The 17883-nt window shown below is 45.9% G+C and overlaps 1 long non-coding RNA gene across 1 annotated transcript in view; it reads right to left on the bottom strand.

The window, feature by feature from the left end:
* The window catches only part of LOC141257950 (uncharacterized), a 28576-nt gene extending 13694 nt beyond the window's left edge, over nt 1–14882 (bottom strand). Inside the window, exon 1 of the long non-coding RNA XR_012318138.1 lies at nt 14748–14882. This is a non-coding gene — a long non-coding RNA (uncharacterized lncRNA). The remainder of the gene's footprint in view (nt 1–14747) is intronic.
* Nucleotides 14883–17883: the final 3001 nt, after the last annotated feature.

Consider the following 17883-nt stretch of genomic DNA (forward strand, 5'->3'; position numbering starts at 1 on the left):
TAATGTCATCCAATTATTCAAGACCAAGGAGTATTGGAGGTATCCTGCTCCCAACGCGTTTCCTCCCAAATAGATTCAGCAGGGGAGACTGAAAACAGGGCTGAGGGTCTCCACCATTACAATCAGCCCTTATCCTCCTCTCAGAAGACCCAGGGTTCCATCTCTCACTTCCTACACGATGTCTCCTTTAAACGGCAGCGCTAACAACACGCTGCTACGTCACATCCGGTCACGTGGGCTGGTATATCCGGTATTTGAAACGCATCCACCATCCAGGTGGACCGCATACAGCATCTCGCTAACATCACATCCGGTGACCTCCTCCCTATTTCCGGTTACTGGAACGCATGTATGCATTAATGAAGCGCATCCTGAACACTACACTGGCGCTTCATTGAAACCAAAACCGCCGATCCTAATCTGGATTTTACAGAGCGGTGGTTTGGGAGGGAGGAGGAAAAAAGCAATCCACTACCAAAGTCAAAAAACTGGGGGATATAGTGCACCTTCTCACCTCCATTCAGATATATTCGCCACTCTAATCACGCAGCAAAATATCAAATAATGGGACCAACTTATTTATAGCAAATCGACTTTTAAGAAAAAGGAAGCATCCGTCGTCCCACCCCTTAAGGGTTAAGCATGGCCTCCCACCATAGGGCTATCTTCACCAGACAGCTAAGCAGGCATAAATAGAAGGCTAAGACCCATATATATTTGTCCACAACAAACCATTTGGAACATTTTATATAAAGAAATTTTAATATATATCTAATAAACGTTATATTTTAACTACCTTGCTTATGATTTGATTGATCTGGTGGTTACCCCGATAGCTTGTTACTATTGGATAGCGGATAATGCTTCCATTCATTTAGCCACCACCACCACCACCACCCTGTCTTCCACACGGTCAAGTCTCAGTAGCCGTGAGTCTGGACCGCATATTCCTCATCCTGATCCTCCTTCCTCCCACCATGCCGAGTACCCAGAGACAACTGATCCCACACTTGGACACTCTGAAGAGCTGTTCACTTTTCCATTTATAGATTCGGGCCTCTCGCCCGGTCCACTTGAAGCGGGGCAAGAGGAGATCGCGTGTAGCGATGCCCAAATATTTGAGGAGCCACGGTTACACGAAGGCGACGGTGGGAAAGTATCACAAGAGGTGGACGATGATGAGACACAATTGCCAGAAAGTCAGGAGGAGGACCAGGGTGCAGAAGTGGAAGACGAGGTGGTGGATGATATAATAATTGACCCAACCTAGCAGGAGGACATGCAGAGTGAGGACAGCAGCACACAGGGGGAGGGAGGCAGAGCACCCAAATAGGCAGGAAGAAGCAGTGTGGTGGCCGCAGACAGAAGGCGTCCCCATGACACCAACACAAAGGAAGTTGCCAGTACAACTGTTAGGTCTTCCCGAGTCTGGTTGATTTGTAAAAACTCTGCCGATAACCCCAAAAAGGCCATTTGCACCACCTGCCAGGCCAGCATCAGCAGGGGTGGCAAAACGACAAGCCTGACCATCACCAGCATGATCAGGCACATGGCAGCAAAGCACCGGACTTTGTGGGCCGAACCCCAGGGTCCCGGAACAGTGTCTGCAGGTGGCACCATTGCTTCTTCCGCTGTTGTGCATGCAAGCCAATCCCCTGTCCATGGTGCATGCGAAGATGCCTCCTGCCTTGCACCTGTCATTGCATACTCTCAAGTAGCAGCATCAGGAAGCACGTCCATGTCCTTGTCCCAGCGCAGCGTTCAGTTGTCCATACCCCAGTCCTTGGAACGCAAGCGCAAATATGCAGCCAACGCCCCACATGCCACACTACTAAATTCTCACATTTCACGACTGCTTGCGCTCGAAATGTTGCCTTTTAGGCTCGTGGAGACGGAAGCATTCCACAACCTGATGGCGGTGGCCGTCCCTCGGTACCCAGCCGCCACTATTTCTCCCAGTGTGCCGTCCCCGCATTACACAAGCACGTGTCCCAAAATATTAGCCGTGCCCTCAACAACGCAGTTACCGGGAAAGTCCACCTAACCACGGACACGTGGACAAGTGCTTGTGGGCAGGGATGGTACATCTTGCTGACGGCACACTGGGTTAACATAGTGGAAGGTCCCAGTCGGACCTTGGGATGGAACAGGTCCTCCCGACACCAATGATTGCTGTCGCTAGGTCAATCAGGGTTGCCCCCATGGTCTACAGCTCACCTCGGCCAAGCGGCAACAGGCTGTGCTGAAGCTAATATGCTTAGGTGACAAACAGCACAATGCTGAAGAGTTGTGGACAGCTCTGAAAGAGCAGGCATATCTGTGGCTCAAACCGCTGAACCTACAGCCAGGCATGGTCGTGTGTGACAATGGCCGGAACCGGGTGGCGGCTCTGAGGTGAGGCGAGCTCACACATGTACCATGCCTGGCCCATGTGCTTAACCTCGTGGTTCAGCGGTTTCTCAAATCCTACCCGGAGCTGCCTGATTGGCTTGTTAAAGTACGCCGCCTGTGTGCCCATTTTAGAAAGTCAGCTACAGCTTCCGCCGCCCTTGCCGTGTTTCAGCAGCATTTGCAGCTTCCTGCTCACAGACTGGTGTGTGATGTCCCCACGCGTTGGAACTTTACAGATGTTGGGAAGGATTTGTGAGCAGAAGAGGGCAGTTGTTGAGTACCAGCATCAACAAGGCCATCGGAATTCAGTTCAGACTCCACACATAAGACCTCAGGAGTGGACATGGATGTCAAACATATGTACAATCCCCCAAAACTTTGAGGACTCCACCAAGATGGTGAGCGGAGATGAAGCCATAATTAGCGTCACCATCCCGCTTCTCTGTCTTCTGAAACGCTCTTTGCTCACAATCAAAGAGGATGCATTGCAGGCGGAGCACGATGAAATGGAGCAAGGAACCATACAGTGTGATTACACACAGCCAAGCCTCATCTTATCCCAACGTGGATTGGGTGACAATGAGGAACAGGAGGAGGAGGAGGAGGAAGGACAGGAGCTAGTTTCATGAGCTATAGACGGTACTACCTGCACAGCTGTCATACCGTCTGTTCAGCGTGGATAGCCAGAGGACAGAGAGGAGGAGGAGAGCATGGTCAGTTATCCTCTTGGTGAGGACACGGAAGTCTCGCCTGTTAGTAGTCTGGCACACATGGCTGAGTTTATGTTATGCTGCCTTTCCCATGACCCTCGCATTCTCAAAATTTTGGGTGACAGTCATTACTGGCTGGTGACACTTCTAGACCCACGCTACAAGGAGAACTTTATATCTCTTATTCCTGAGGCGGACAGGTCTACAAAAATGGGTCTGTACCAGAAGGCCCTTGATGTGGAACTATTAAAAAAATGTTAAAAAACGCTGACGGCAGAGGGCACACTTCGTTGGACAACCAAGGAGTACAGGCGAGAGAGACACAACTTCAATCCAGCAGAGGCAGGGGAACACTGTCAAAGTTCTGGGAGAGTTTTCTCAGACCCTCCCATCGCACAGGCCCTGAGGCGCGGGGTACTCTCACAAGGAGTGCAAAGTTTCGGAAGATGCTGAGGGAGTACCTTGCCGACCGTACCAACGTCCTCCGTGATACCTCTGTGCCTTATAATCATTGGGTATCCAAGCTGGATACGTGGAATGAACTGGCTCTCTATGCCTTGGAGGTCCTGGCCTGCCGCCGGCGTTTTATCAGAGCGGGTTTTTAGTACCGCTGGTGGAATTATAACTGATAAGCGCATCCGCCAGTCAACTGAAAATGCTGACAGGCTGACTCTTATAAAAATGAACAAGGGCTGGATTGGGCCAGACTTCTCAACACCACCGAATGATAGCAGCGTAACATAAACTCAAATCCAGTGTCATTTCTTGAGAGGTATATTCCCAAGCACCTTTCCACACCCACACATGGGTATACGCTTCCTGATTTTGGTTATTTGCTCTTGTCCTCCTCCTTCTCCTCATCCTCCACCACCATATCACGAAGGTGACCGTGGTCCGTGATGCAACACCCACATAATTTTTTAAAGGGTGTTTATGATGCCCGTAAAAATTTTTTTTTTATACAGTATGTTCATGTATACCCCCCAGGGGTAAATGTTTGTCAGCCTATACACTTGAGCATGGGCATTACAAGTATAGGAGGCCCGCTCCTTTCTAATGGGAACATTTTTTTATGAGGCCCTCCTCCACGTCTCTTCCAAGGGGCATTGAAGTGCCTCTAAATTTTTGGCAGCCCTTGCATTCACTGCATAGGCCAATACTATGGGAGACTCTCTCCTTTCTAATGAGAATTTGTCATTACTGTGGCCCTGCTCTATGTGTCTTTAAATTCTTAGTGGGGTTTTTCCTAAAACTGGTCAGCCGTTGGACTCACTGCATACCCTATAACTGTATAGCAGACCCTCTCCTTTCTAATGGGAACATGTCATACTTGTTACTGTGGCCCTGCTCTATGTGTCTTTAAATTCTTAGTGTTTTTTTTTCTAAATTTGGTCAGCCGTTGGACTCACTGCATACCCTATAACTGTATAGCAGACTCTCTCCTTTCTAATGGGAATTTGTCGTTACTGTGGCCCTGCTCTATGTGTCTTTAAATGCTTAGTGGGGTTTTTCCTAAATTTGGCCAGCCGTTGGACTCACTGCATACCCTATAACTGTATAGCAGACCCTCTCCTTTCTAATGGGAATTTGTCGTTACTGTGGCCCTGCTCTATGTGTCTTTAAATTCTTAGTGGGGTTTTTCCTAAAATTGGTCAGCCGTTGGACTCACTGCATACCCTATAACTGTACAGCAGATCCTCTCCTTTCTAATGAGAACATGTCATACTTGTTACTGTGGCTCTGCTCTGTGTGTCTTTAAATTCTTAGTGGGTTTTTTCCTAAAATTGGTCAGCCGTTGGACTCACTGCATACCCTATAACTGAATAGCAGACTCTCTCCTTTCAAAATGGAATTTGTCGCTACTGTGGCCCTGCTGTATGTGTCTTCAAATTCTTAGTGGGGTTTTTCACAAATTTTGGCAGCCCTTGCAGTCACAGCATGGGCATTACCACTATAGGAGACCCGTTCCATTATAATGGGAAATTTTTTTTTACTGAGACCCTCCTCTATGTCTCTTCAAAGGGGTATTGGGTTGCGTCCAAATTTTTGGCAGCCCTTGCAGTCACTGGATACGCAATAACAGTATAGGAGACCAACTTGTTAATAATGGGAACAACAAAGCATAGCCGGCTGATGGCTCTCTAACAATAGCGAAGGCTGACTGCTGGCCTTTTAAGAATAGTAAGGGCCGTCTGATGGCCCTATAAAAATAGGCTTTATGACTTTCAGAGTCCTTCCATCATAAACAAAACAGGATGTGTCTGATGATGTGTCACACACCACATTGCCAGATAAGGTTGTAAAATGTTAAAATGACATTTCCCGGTGAATGCATTTGCCTTAAAAAATAACGTAAAAAAAACAAAACAATAGGATCTTTCTTTAGTATAAAAAACAGCATCACCAATTTAACCTCAATGTAAACACATTGTTCAGCTCCTGCACCTCCTCTATCTCCGAAATGACCACATCAGTCCCAAGCTGACAGCAGTGTAGCACTGCCTTGGCCAAGCGGCAACAGGCTGTGCTGAAGATAACATGCTTAATTGACAAACCGCCCAGTGCTGCAGAGTTGTTGAAAGCTGTAACACAGCAGCCTGATCTGTGGCTCTCAACGCTGAACATACAGCCAGGCATGGTCGTGTGTGACAATGGACGGAACCTGGTGAAGGAGAAATGACAGCCGGAGTAGATACGGTTTCCCTCTATGCCAGTACTTTCACTGAGCTAAATACAACTCTCAGCAAAAAAAGCTGTGGACTGGCTCCGTACCGTCCCTGGCCACATTCACCTGTCCACGTGTTTGTGGGTAGGCGGTCCTTCCCAGTAAGTGCACTGGGTTGGGCACGGGTAATTATTATTATTATTTATTATTATAGCGCCATTTATTCCATGGCGCTTTACATGTGATAGGGATATACATAGCAAAAACATTTACATAATCTTAACAAAACGAGTCAGCGACTGTTACAGGAGGAGCGAGGACCCTGCCCGCGAGGGCTCACAGTCTACAAGGGATGGGTGAGGATACAGTAGGTGGGGGTAGAGGAGGTCATGCAGTAATGTGGTGGAGTGGTGGTTACTGCAGGTTGTAGGCTTGTCGGAAGAGGTAGGTCTTCAGGTTTGTTTTGAAGGCTTCCATGGTAGGCGAGAGTCTGATGTGTTGGGGTAGAGAGTTCCAGAGTAGGGGGGATGCACGGGAGAAATCTTGTATGCGATTGTGGGAAGAGGAGATAAGAGGGGAGTAGAGAAGGAGATCTTGTGAGGATTGGAGGTTACGTGCAGGTACAGTGGTGGCCAAAAGTATTGGCACCCCTGCAATTCCGTCAGATAATACTCAGCTTCTTCCTGAAAATGATTGCAATCACAAATTCTTTGGTATTATCATCATCATTTAATTTGCTTGCAAGGAAAAAACACAAAAGAGAATGAAGCAAAAATCAAATCATTGATCACTTCACACAAAACTCCAAAAATGGGCCAGACAAAAGTATTGGCACCCTCAGCCTAATACTTGGTTGCACAACCTTTAGCCAAAATAACTGCGAACAACCGCTTCCGGTAACCATCAATGAGTTTCTTACAATGCTCTGCTGGAATTGTAGACCATTCTTCTTTGGCAAACTGCTCCAGGTCTCTGATATTTGAAGGGTGCCTTCTCCAAACTGCCATTTTGAGATCTCTCCATAGGTGTTCTATGGGATTCAGGTCTGGACTCATTGCTGGCCACCTTAGAAGTCTCCAGTGATTTCTCTCAAACCATTTTATAGTGCTTTTTGAAGTGTGTTTTGGGTCATTGTCCTGCTGGAAGACCCATGACCTCTGAGGGAGACCCAGCTTTCTCACACTGGGCCCTACATTATGCTGCAAAATTTGTTGGTAGTCTTCAGACTTCATAATGCCATGCACACGGTCAAGCAGTCCAGCGCCAGAGGCAGCATGTTTGACTGTAGGGACCGTGTTCTTTTCTTTGAATGCCTCTTTTTTTTTTCCTGTACACTCTATGTTGATGTTTTTTCCCAAAAAGCTCTACTTTTGTCTCATCTGACAAGAGAACATTCTTCCAAAACGTTTTAGGCTTTCTCAGGTAAGTTTTGGCAAACTCCAGCCTGGCTTTTTTATGTCTCGGGGTAAGAAGTGGGGTATTCCAGGGTATCCTACCATACAGTCCCTTTTCATTCAGATGCCGACGGATAGTATGGGTTGACACTGTTGTACCCTCGGACTGCAGGGCATCTTGAACTTGTTTGGATGTTAGTCTAGGTTCTTTATCCACCATCCGCACAATCTTGCGTTGAAATCTCTCGTCAATTTTTCTTTTCCGTCTACATCTAGGGAGATTAGCCACAGTGCCATGGGCTTTAAACTTCTTGATGACACTGCGCACGGAAGACACAGGAACATTCAGGTCTTTGGAGATGGACTTGTAGCCTTAAGATTGCTCATGCTTCCTCACAATTTGGTTTCTCAAGTCCTCAGACAGTTCTTTGGTCTTCTTTCTTTTCTCCATGCTCAATGTGGTACACACAAGGACACAGGACAGAGGTTGAGTCAACTTTAATCCATGTTAAGTGGCTGCAAGTGTGATTTAGTTATGGCCAACACCTGTTAGGTGCCACAGGTAAGTTATAGGTGCTGTTAATTACATGAATTAGAGAAGCATCACATGATTTTTCAAACAGTGCCAATACTTTTGTCCACCCCCTTTTTTAGGTTTGGTGTGGAATTATATCCAATTTGGCTTTAGGACAATTCTTTTTGTGTTTTTTCATTGAAGACAAATTAAATGAAGATAATAATACCAAAGAATTTGTGATTGCAATCATTTTCAGGAAGAAACTGAGTATTATCTGACAGAATTGCAGGGGTGCCAATACTTTTGGCCACCACTGTAAGTACCGGGAGACTAGGTCACAGATGTATGGAGGAGACAGGTTGTGGATGGCTTTGTAAGCCATGGTTAGGGTTTTGAACTGGAGTCTCTGGGCAATGGGGAGCCAGTGAAGGGATTGACAGGGGAGAGGCCGGGGAACAGCGGGGGGACAGGTGGATTAGTCGAGCAGCAGAGTTTAGGATAGATTGGAGGGGTGCAAGAGTGTTGGAAGGGAGGCCACTGAGCAGGAGGTTGCAGTAGTCAAGGCGGGAGATGATGAGGGCATGCACTACTGTTTTTGCAGAGTCTTTGCTGAGGAATGCACGGATCCGAGAGATATTTTTGAGTTGGAGTCAGCAGGAAGTGGAAAGGGCTTGGATATGTGGTTTGAAGGAGAGATCAGAGTGCAGGGTTACCCCAAGACAGCGAGCTTGTGGGACTGGGGAGAGTGAACAGCCATTGACGTTGATGGATAGGTCAGATGGGGGATATGAATGAGACGGTGGAAAGATGATGAACTCTGTTTTATCCATGTTGAGTTTTAGAAATCTGGCAGAGAAGGATGAGATGGCGGACAGACATTGTGGGATTTTGGTTAGTAGGGAGGAGATATCGGGTCCAGAGAGGTAGATCTGTGTGTCATCTGCATAGAGGTGATACTGAAAGCCATGAGACTCTATAAGCTGTCCCTGGCCAAAGGTGTAGATGGAGAAGAGCAGAGGTCCTAGAACTGAATCTTTGGGGACACCGACAGATAGGGGGCGAGATGAGGAGGTGGTGCATGAGTGGGAGACGCTGAATGTCCTGTCTGTTAAGTATGAGGAGATACAAGATAGGGCCAAGTCCATGATGCCAAGAGATGAGAGAATCAGTAGTAAGAGGGAATGGTCCACTGTGTTGAAGGCAGATGACAGGTCCAGAAGGAGGAGGATGGCGTAGTATCACTGGGATTTGGCGGTTAGTAGGTCATTGGTGACTTTGATCAGGGCAGTTTCAGTCGAGTGATGCGGTCGGAAGCCAGATTGTAGGCGGTCAAAGAGGGAAGAGGAGGAGAGGTGGGAGGACAGTTCAAGGTGGACATGTTGTTCTAGTAGTTTTGAGGCAAAGGGGAGAAGTGATATGGTGCGGTAGCTAGTCAGAGAGGATGGGTCAAGGAAGGGCTTTTTGAGGATAGGTGTGATTGCGGCATGTTTGAAACATGAGGGGAAGACACCGGTTGTTAGTGACAGGTTGAAGAGGTGTGTTAGGGTTGGGATGAAGACTGTGGTAAGGTTAGGGATGAGGTGGGATGGGATTGGGTCAAGTTCGCAGGTGGTAAGGTGTGATTTGGAGAGTAAACAGGAGACTTGACCTTCTGTAATGTTGGAGAAGTGGGGTTTGGAGGAGAAAGGTTGAGTAGATATGAGGAGGGGTTGTGCGGACTTTAGGCAAAAGCTTTGTCTGATGGTGTCAATCTTCTGCTTGAAGAATGAGGCAAAGTCTTCAGCTGAGATGAGAGAAGAGGGAGGAGGTGCTGGGGGACGAAGGAGAGAATTGAAAGTGTTAAATAGCTGTTTAGGGTTGTGAGACAGGGAGGATATGAGAGATGAGAAGTAGGTTTGTTTTGCTGTAGTGAGTGCGGACTTGAAAATAGTGAGGGATTATTTGAATGCGATGAAGTGCTCGATGGAGTGAGACCTTTTCCATCTCCGCTCCGCAACCCTGGAGGCCCGTCGCAGTTCTTTAGTGAGTTTGGTGTGCCAGGGTTACCTGTTGATTGTGCGAGATTTGGTATGTGTGAGAGGAGTGATTGAGTCGAGAGCTGCAGCTATTGTGGTGTTATATGAAGAGGCAGCAACATCTGCATTGTGTAAGGAATTTATGTCTGTAAGAGGGAGGAGGGATTCAGAGAGTGAGTGTAGGTCAAGGTGTTTGAGGTTTCTGCGAGCGTGTATAAGTTTGTGGAGTGGGGACTGTGCACCTGGAGAGGAGAAGGTAGAGAATGTGAGGAGGTTATGGTCAGAGAGAGGTGAGTTAGAGAGGTTAGCTAGGGAACAGAGGCGCGTGAAGATGAGGTCCAGTGTGTGGCCATCTTTATGAGTAGCTGCAGAAGACCATTGAGCAAGGCTGAAGGAGGAAGTGAGGGATAGGAACTTAGAGACAGACGAGTGGGAAGTGTCAATGGGGATGTTAAAGTCGCCCATTATGATAGTGGGAATGTCAGCGGAAAGGAAGTGGAGCAGCCAGGTGGTGAAGTGGTCTAAGAAAGTGGTGGCTAGCCCTGGGGGTCGGTAAATGATGGCCAGTTGGAGCTCAAAGGGGGAATAGATGCGCACACAGTGCACCTCAAAAGAGGGGAGTGTAACGGAGGGTGGCAGTGGTATTTGGGTGAAAGCGCAGGTATCTGACAGGAGAAAACCTCCACCTCCGCCATGTTTGCCGTTGGGATGGGGGTTGTGGGAAAAGTGGAATTCGCCATGTGAAAGTGCAGCTGGGGAGGCTGTGTCAGAAGTGGTGAGACAGGTTTCGGTGATGACGAGGAAGGAAAGTTTGTTAGTAATGAAAAGGTCATAGATGTAGGAAAGTTTTGTTGCAGACGGAGCGAGCGTTCCATAGAGCTCCTGTTAGTGCAACTGAGGAACTGCGGATTAGTTGGATGGGTATGAGGTTAGAAGGGTTGCGACAGTTTGTGGAAGATCGTGGATAGTTGTGGGACCCGTTCTTGTGGAAGGCAGAGACAATACTGGGATAAATAGTGGTGGCTGGGGACCGAGTATGGACACCGGCCGCCGCCAGCATGAGGTTGTGAAAAGCTTCCGCCTCCACCAGCTTAAAAGGCCATATTTCAAGTGCAAGCAACTGCCCAGAAATCTGGCAGTTTAGTGTTGCGGCCTGTGGGTGGGTGGCTGCATACTTGCGCTTGCATTCCAAGTAACAGAAAACTAAGCAGATGATGGCCTCTATAATCATCATGGCCTCACCTCGGCACTATGAACTCTCCTGAAGGAGAAGCCGGGTTCTCTGGTGGGCCCATCCAACCCTGCCGAGAAGCAGCCCTGGCTGCTTTTTTAATGTGGATCGGACATGCTTATGCATGTTATTTCTTAAACCGCATTGCAGATAAGGCCATTGTCCAACTCTGTATTCATGAAATTAAATGCGCAAAGAAAGATGTTTGTGTGTCAAAGCACCACCGACAAGTGTGAGTTGATGTTGGACGGGCTGCCATTGCTTCTGCAATAATCTGCATTAGAGGACTTCCTGGGAGAAATGACACGCAGGGTAGATACGGTTTCCCTCTATGCCAGTTCTTTCACCGAGCTAAATACAACTCTCAGCAAAAAAAAGCTGTGGACTGGCTCCGTACCGTCCCTGGCCACATTCACCTGTCCACGTGTTTGTGGTTAGGCGGTCCTTCCCAGTAAGTGCACTGGGGAGGGCATGGGTAATCTTGTGGGACCCGTGCTTGTGGAAGGCGGAGACGATACCGGGAGAAATAGTGGCGGCTGGGGACCAAGTATGGACACCCAGCCGCCACCGGCATGAGGTTATGAAAAGCTTCCGCCTCCACGAGCATAAAAGGCCACATTTCAAGTGCAAGCAGCTGTCAAAAATTTGGCAGTATAGTATTGCAGCCTGTGGCTGGCTGGCTGCATACTTGCGCTTGCATGCCAAGGAATGGGGTAGGGAAAACTGGGACAAGGACGTGGACGGTGATTGTTGCAAGTCTGCAACGACAGGTGCAAGGCGGGAGGCATCTTTGCATGCGCCAAGGATCATTTATGATGGGCACACTTTTAGGCAGTGACCTGGGAGTGAGAAATGCTTCCAGATGTCTTCCCCATGCTGTTCCCATGTCTTTTCAGCACTGTATGCATGTGTCTGATGATATGTCACACACCACATGGCAAGATAAGGTTGTAAAATGTTAATATAACATTTCCCAGTGAATGCATTTGTCTTTGTTGAAAGCAATGCAAAAGTGCAAAAACGCATCAAAAATGCTATGTGTGAACATAGCCCAAGGTGTGGAGGAGTATTTTTGATTTTGGTTATTAATTTTACCTTATATACAAGTCATTACCCTGGAAAGGATGTTCCTTAATATATTTCCCAGGAAAATCCATTTTGGTTTTGTTTTTATATGTTTTATTGTGAGTCCATAAAAGTGGCGTAATACTCTGACAACGTTTTTGACAGCAGTGACCTGGGAGTCAGAAATGCTTCCAGGGATCTTCCCCATGCTGTTCCCATGTCATTTGAGCACTGTTCCCATCGATTTGGGCAATTTTTAGGCCCTCTGCAGACCACCAGGGGGAGCCACCTGAAAAATGCTTGAGTGTCCCATAGACTTACATTGGGCTCGTTGCTCGGGTTGAGCACCCGAGTATTCCAATTCGCTCGACCCGAGCAATTTAGTGCTCGCTCATCACTATTGAAGAACTGAAATAAATTAACTTTTTGATGATATTCTAATTTAGTGAGAAGCACCTTTATATGTAAAAAAAATTTCCATCTCACTGTTAGTATATCCTTGTTACCTGGAGAATGAAAAACGCTCTTTTTTAGTGTGTCTGGACACCTGAAACACATTGATGCTATCTCCATCATAAAAGTCCTATTTTTAATCCTCTGTAACATATTTATGTGAATAAAGAAATGTTTAGTGTCCATGAGCTGGATCTTCTTCCATTGGCTGCATGAAAACAGTACCAAGGACAATACAGGAACCACAGTACTGATTAGCTGCAGGCATTAGCACTAGTAAACATTTAAAGACAACAACCTTGGGGAGATGTGACAAAATCGCACCTTGCCACCCCGCCTGACGTCACTTTTCCGTCAGAAGGATCACGCAGTACGGTCTCCTTACTTGCACCAATGTGACGTTCCGCACCCCCTGGGGACACGCAAGGTCTGCTGAGCACAGTTTTAGACAGGCAACCCCTGTCCACACATGCCAAAGGAGGCACGCGGATTTAGTGGATATGGCCCACGCAGTCGCTGATGTGGCACCACACTCGCTAACAACCCTGACAGGCTGATAGGCCCCTTTCACTAGCACCAGCAAAACAGCGCCTGGTCAGCCCTGTAGGACTGCCACCAGTTTTTGTCTCTTTTTCGTATGTCATGTTATAAATAACTGCTTTGATACTTCCCAGTATTTGGCTTTGACAAGACTTTACTGATATAGTCATGTGTGGTTCACGTGCATTTTTGATGTGTTTCCGCCAAGGAAATGCAATAAAAGTGCATCTGCGTTTTTTACCAGTGGATTTTCAGAATCTCATGCAAGTCTATGGGAAAATCCACACAGAAGACTCAGTGTACTCCCCAGAGGAATTAATATGTGACGGAAATGAAACACGCACCGCAGGTCAGTTTAAGATGATTCAAACAAAGGCACAGTGGGCATGAGATTTTTATACATCCCATCCACTTTGCTGAAACTTTAAGATGCTGCGTTTTTGATGCTGTGAAAATACACAGAGTCAGGACGATTTTTTAACTAGTTTAAGACCAGACCATTTACCCCCGTTCCTAACAAGGCATAATTTTCAAGTTTTTTTGTGTGCGGTTTAAAAAACTATGAAAAATGTTCTCGTTTGGATATTCAGGTAATTTTTGAGCATTTTTTTTGGAACACATGGGGCTTCATTTTTATGTCACTGTCATAGTCTCTCACTTTTTTTTGCTGATATAGAGCAATATTAGTGAAAAAATAAAGGGAATAAGTGTCTGCTTTTCCATTTTTTATGACCACACAGGGCTGCTAAAATACATTTAAAAATGTGTTCCTCGTGCTGTAATGATTATCTTTATATATTAAACACATTTTTCTATTTACGTGGCGGTGATTTGAATTGACAGTAGCACTTTTTTTTAAATTAATTTTTTACCTGTTAATTATATTCTTCATTTATTTAAACACACTGCACTCCCATAGGGTCATAAAAGACAGTTGGTTGAGCATTTAAACACTGAAATAGTTTTATTTTCCTTGTAACTGGGGCTGGTATATTTGCCCCAGTTACAGTGGAAATGCAGTTTCATGTTTGCATAGCAAATCTGATGGTGTCTCCTAAGACCCAGCAGCTCCTGCTCCCCTCCCAATACACAGCGATCACATGACTGTTGTGTATGTAGGAGGATGTGCCATCAGCGCTTCTTATTGCTGTGTATACAGTTTTTTAGTGCTCTGTGTACAGAGGGCAAAAAAAAACATCTGTGCTTCACTATGGGGTCTCCGGCTATCTCTGAGAGCCAGATCCCCGCATCCGTGACAATTTTTAGTAACCATCTAATATGGCTGATGCCACGGTGCAAAGCTTTCCATGCTTCCTGTTAGCAACAATAACTATGAAATTAAAGGGAACCTGTCATTATCAAAATGCAGTCCAATCTGAAGGCACCCTGTTATAGAGCAGGGGCAGCGGAGCCGATTATTATATAGTTTTGTGGGAAAAGAGTCAGTGTAACCTGTGTTTAATCATTTAATCCTCTGCTCTTTTTGGGATTTTCAGTCCAGTAGGCGGTCCTATCAGTGACTGACAGCTACTTCTGTAGGCACACTTCTACAAAGAAGGCTGTCAGTCACTGATGGGACCACCCACTGGAAAGAAAATCCACGAAAGAGCAGATAATTAAATTATTAAAACACAGGTTACACTGAATCCTTTCCTACAAAACTATATATCCATCTACTCTGCCCCTCCTGCTCTACAACTTGGTGCTTGCAGACTGGACCGTATTTTCATGGTGACAGGTTCCCTTTAAGGAGTGAAAAATCTAACCTTATGAATGGATTCAAGCTTCATCCATTAATTACTTGTGAGGCTATCTCCTGTAGATAAATCCGGAACATACCAGCACTATGAGGATCGAAAAACCAGATATGTGCTGCACGTCTGAGGAAAGTTTCAGGAAGTTCACCAATGCTTTAGATTTTAATCTGCATTGCTAGTGGAAATCATAGTTCACCTAATGAGAAAAGAATCTCGAAGGCTAAGTTCACGATTGTATTTTCGGTCCGAGTGTTGTACGTGAAAAAACTGACCTCACACGTACTGCAATCAGATCAATGTTATTCAATTAGGTTGTTCAGCGGAATTTCTCCAGCAGACCGAATGTCGGAGTGCAAAAAACATCATGGACTCGTCTTCCATTTTTCAGATGAGTCTTGCCTATTCAAGTCTATGGGTGCGCAGAAACATTAGATCACGTATGGATCAAATGTATAGCAGCCGATTTTTACTGATACATTGCAATTCCTAAAGAGGTTGTCCACTACTTTTACAATGATGACCTATCCTAAGGATAGCTCATCAATGTCTGATCAGCCAGGGTCCAACACCCAGCATCGGTGGTGGCGGCCGCCGGCTGGAAGTACTCACTTGTCGAGTTGGCCGAATTCTGATAGTGGCCACCCAGGGTACTACACATCCGCCTCCTTTTGATTTGAATAGGAGGTGGATGTGCAGTACCCTGCCGCAGCCACTACCAGAAGACGTCCAGCTCCACAAGTAAGTACTTGCGGCCAGCAGCCACCACCATCTTGGGGTAGTCCGATCCTGAGCACCAACATATCTTTGTTTCAACAGTATAGGAAGGCTCAGTAAAGTGCGTGGTGGACCACCTAAAAAAGTATATTGCACGGTATAATTTTTTATTTTTACAATGGTTACTGTATGATTGCATGATTGCTGTATGCCACTGTTTGTCTATATAACGGCATACATCAGAATCCAATATACATCAAGAAATCTTCTGCAATGTGCACGGACCATTACAGTCACAGTCAATTTGTGGATACACGCATATTTTCACAAGTACATGGAGATCTGTGTGACTCGTGTACAGGCTGGAGATGAACACACTGTATAACCGTATGGTAGGGCAAAAATATTAGTCCTCGTAAACAGCTCATATTCTTTTCTTGTCTGTGAATAGGGTTTTTTCAAGTTCCTATCTTCAGAGGCGCACCGCTCTCCTGCCTCTCAGCTTACCGCTTGTCAGGGGGACGTTGTGCTCCTGAAGACTGACCGATCAGTTCTTGGTTGCTGTCTCGCATTGCCTGCTCTCTGTTGCTGCTAGCAGAGGCAGCTTTGCTTCTGCAGCATTGAAGGAGCACAGGGACACCGAGTCTAGGTAAATCCAGTGTTTCAGCCAACTTCAGAGCTTCGCTTTTAAACACAAAACAGACTGCAACTGCGCATTTCCTACTTCGCAAAACAGCCACCTTCAAGGCAATGATCTTCATTTTTATAGACTTGAAAATCCCTCTGTTCTTGAGAAAGGAGAAAAAGGTAAATTGCAAAGTTGCTTGTTTTTACAAGAACTTTGTCATTTTTCCCATTTAGTAAAACAACCCACACTTTTGCACTGCAGTAACACGCAGCATAAATTGACATGTTCTGGTTTTCAAATCCAAAGCGCAATTTTACCCATTTAATAAAATGAGACAACGGTAACTACGGTATAACAGAGTCGACTAGTGGCTCTCTGGTAGCTGTGGAACTACTACTCCCAGCATGTTCTGCCATGCTTATGGAAAGGACACATGATGGAGAACAACGAACTATATATTAGGGAAGAACATCTGCATTCCAGTGAAGGACCTCTGTCCGGGAACCTACTCCAATTCTGCTTCAGTAAAGCTCGTTTCAGTTTTTGCTGCAATCTTACATGATTTCCCAGCAGGAAAAGGGTCAAAGTTTCAGTCTGATTACCAATCTCTTCGGCTCCCACTACCGGCAGCCAGTAAACATCGTTGTTTTTAGGGACATTTTTCTATCAGCTGTGACGTAGACAGTTATATGACATCCATCATTTATGCTCCAATACATACTAACGTTCCGCACGATACTGACACATTATACGTTTGATTAAACACATTTCTTATGCTGGATACATAATACTCTAGTTCTTTTGCAATATGTATTTTATGGCTGTGCGTTATTTTATTCCCTGGGTTTGCAAATTTATGGCAATTACAGAGTCAGAAATGAGCATTGTTATAATTTCTTCCTGACAATCATTTGAATTCAGTTATGGCGATGTCTTGTACATGATGGAAAACTCTTTCAAAGTAATAAAATAAAACAAAGATAAACGATGGGACGTATATAAAATAACACAAAACACCAGTGTTGCTGCAACACAGACCAACTTGTGTAAGAGCCGAGATAAAATGAATTTTATTGCAAAACAGAAAGTTTTGGAACTTTTTTTTTTTACAGACTTTGTGCTTGTTGTCAATGAATGGATGTGGTAGTAGAAGATAAGAAATGTCCTGACCTACTCCTTTCAACACAACTTCAGTTCATTACGTTGTATGTGTAAAGCTACGTTGAGGCCGAAAACCGCATTTTCATTGTTAAAGGGTGATATGAGAATTTATCCCCTATCCACAGGTTAAGAGATAACTTCCTGATTGCTGGAGGTCCGACTGCTGTGACCCCCATCAATCCCGAAAATGGGGCTCTGGAGAGACCTGTATGAATAGAGCTCAGGTTGCGCATGTGCACATCCACTCCATTCATTCTTAATGGAAGCGCTGTAGACAGCCATTAGCAGCACACCGCTTTCTCTGGCGCTCTCCTATTGAGAATGAACGAAGTGGAGGAGCGCATGCTCTCCTATATTCACACAGGGCTCTCTAAAAAACCCATTCCTGGGATCGGTGTGGTCACAGCAGTCGTACTTCCAGCAATCAGAAATGTATTCCATGTCCTGTGGATAGAGAATGACTTCTCATCTGGGTATAAATCCTTTAATAGCCGCATGCTTATGCAATGAAACAACCTGGGGCGTAATGATCACGGGTGAGGGGCCCATGAGGGAGAGGGGCCTGCCGACGCTAGCGCAAACTTCAACTGGATGTGCATCCTCGGACGCACATTCAGCTGAAGCGTACTGCGGTGCAGAGAT

This window comes from Phyllobates terribilis, unplaced genomic scaffold (assembly GCF_046119375.1).
Source record: "Phyllobates terribilis strain yellow unplaced genomic scaffold, ASM4611937v1 Scaffold_3__8_contigs__length_932513732, whole genome shotgun sequence".
Classification (NCBI taxonomy): Eukaryota; Metazoa; Chordata; class Amphibia; order Anura; family Dendrobatidae; genus Phyllobates; species Phyllobates terribilis.